This window comes from Aplysia californica, unplaced genomic scaffold (genome assembly GCF_000002075.1).
Source record: "Aplysia californica isolate F4 #8 unplaced genomic scaffold, AplCal3.0 scaffold00516, whole genome shotgun sequence".
NCBI lineage: Eukaryota > Metazoa > Mollusca > Gastropoda > Aplysiida > Aplysiidae > Aplysia > Aplysia californica.
In genome coordinates this window covers 206742-208915 of record NW_004797786.1, presented here as the reverse complement: position 1 = coordinate 208915, position 2174 = coordinate 206742, and positions in this window count along the sequence as shown.

Genomic DNA, 2174 nt, shown 5'->3' with positions numbered 1-2174 from the left:
ATACACACACACACATACACAAACACACGCACACGAACGTGCACACGCACACATACAAACACACTCAAGTCATTTCCATGGTGTATGTGTGAGTGTGCGTACGCGATGGAGGAAAGGGGTAGGCAATATTTTCTTTCTCAAGTTACGAACGTTACATTCATCTGTCAGGGGCAGAGAGTCTGTGATCGTCTCAGAGGTGGCACAGAGCTACCCGTTTGTATTTCGTGCAGAACTCGGCTCCAATGAAAAAAAATGGAGTTAAAATACAATTTTTCCCCAGTTTATTCATTCTTTAGAAGTTCTAATCACACAGCAACCGTAAATCTTAATGCTTCATCCTGGATTTTTCTTTAACGACATACAAATAAAGAGGGGCCAGATTTAATAATGCATAAATTTACTTTAGCTCTACATTACTAACTTCAGAGTGAACAAAACTGCTGCACAAAGTCAGCTTACAGACCGGTGATAATTATATTGCCGTTTTGGCCCTCTCATCACCAATACGGCATCAGGTTATAAACAACTTCTTGGGTGAATAGAAAAGAAGACTCAAGCGACCAGTCACAGATAACTTTGGGGGAAATTCTAGTTACTAGAGCAGCTACGTGATAACGGTAGGTGACAAACAGGCTTCACCCCCGGGGCAGTGCCACTGACTGTAGTGTCTTTAGGCCATTCCCAAAGGGAGGACATTTCTCGTTCAAGCACAGTAGAATTGTAAATGGGCTGATTCATGTCATGCTCATAGCTGTGCATGATCTACAACAGGGAACTGCTGCTTTTTCTTTCTTAATCCTTACTATTATCATTCTCCTCTACTTCTTTTGTATAGTTGTCACTCTCTTGTGACTTGCTATTTCCGGGGTGCATTAATAGTCGAAGCAGACCTTGTACTGTTGAAGCTAGAGAGGTGAGCAGAATAAGTCTGATTCCCTGTATAGACTTCTCTGTTGACACAAATCCCTTCCCTGGCGCTCATATGACCTTATGCAGTTGCGAGCGCCATAAAAACCCCTACTATAATTTTTTTAAAAACAACCCAGGCTTCAATTTTGTTAATCCAATGTGAGACAATGTTGTTGTTGTTTTTTTAACACCAGAAATGGGTTAGCTGGCTAAAGAGGTTATTATGAGGCTGGGTTAGCCTTGTGTCAGACAGAATTCAGGACTTTGAATAAGCAGCGAAACTGTTGAGCTCAAAGAGGCTAGTAATTGGATTCACGAGTCTTTTTCCCAACGATTAAAATATTTAATAATGCACGTGGTACAAATTAATTTCGTTAAAAATACAGAACAGCTATCAAGTCACCGTCAGCAGTATGTTCACAAGGGCCCCTAAAACCAGTGATGAGAACAATGTTCGGGTTATAAACTTGAAACTCAACATTAAATGTGCCTAATCATGTGATTTAGAATACTGGCTTTCCATTGGCTGCTGCTAATTGGCAATCGATGCATGGGCTCTGAGCGACCACGTCTACTGCTGAATTCCCGCCAATCGATGAGGTCTGTGCGGAGAGCCAGAGCACCGGAAGTCACAGAGAAGGGGGGCCCAGGTCGTTGAATAACCGCCACAGGAAGGCGACCGGGCCTCCATTTGCCGGAGAGCGAGGCTTTCAATCTGACTGGGGTTTGTGTCGAAAAAAGCTGCCCGTGAGTGAGTGAGTGAGTGAGTGAGTGAGCGAGTTTCCTTTTCTTCCAAATGGGGGAATGATGGAAGCTACGTCATAGCTTCGTTCACAAACGTCAGAAGTGATTTGGGATGAAGTATGGTTGGGGGATTTCCACTGAGTGACGTCATCATCCCTCGGGCGCTACAAACGAGGCCCCGCTTATGTGAACCGGAAAGGGTTGGGGGGGGGGGGGCTTTGAAAAGGGTTTATTTTACTTGGTGGGGGCGGTATTGCACTAATGGAGGCGGGGTTGGGGGTTAGGCTTTTGTTCTGTTGTATTTGGTTCGCTTATTTCAGTCTTCTGGGGTCTATTGTGGGGATAGGGGCGGGGGTATTTAAAATCACTACGGGCTCCATCTCCTAATCGAGAGAATTGTGAAGTCAAACGTTATCAACAATAACTGGCAGGGTAATAAGTATAGAGATAACGATGACTGAGGCAAACGAAGAAGAAGAAGAAGAAGAAGAAGAAGAAGAAGAAGAAGAAGAAGAAGAAGA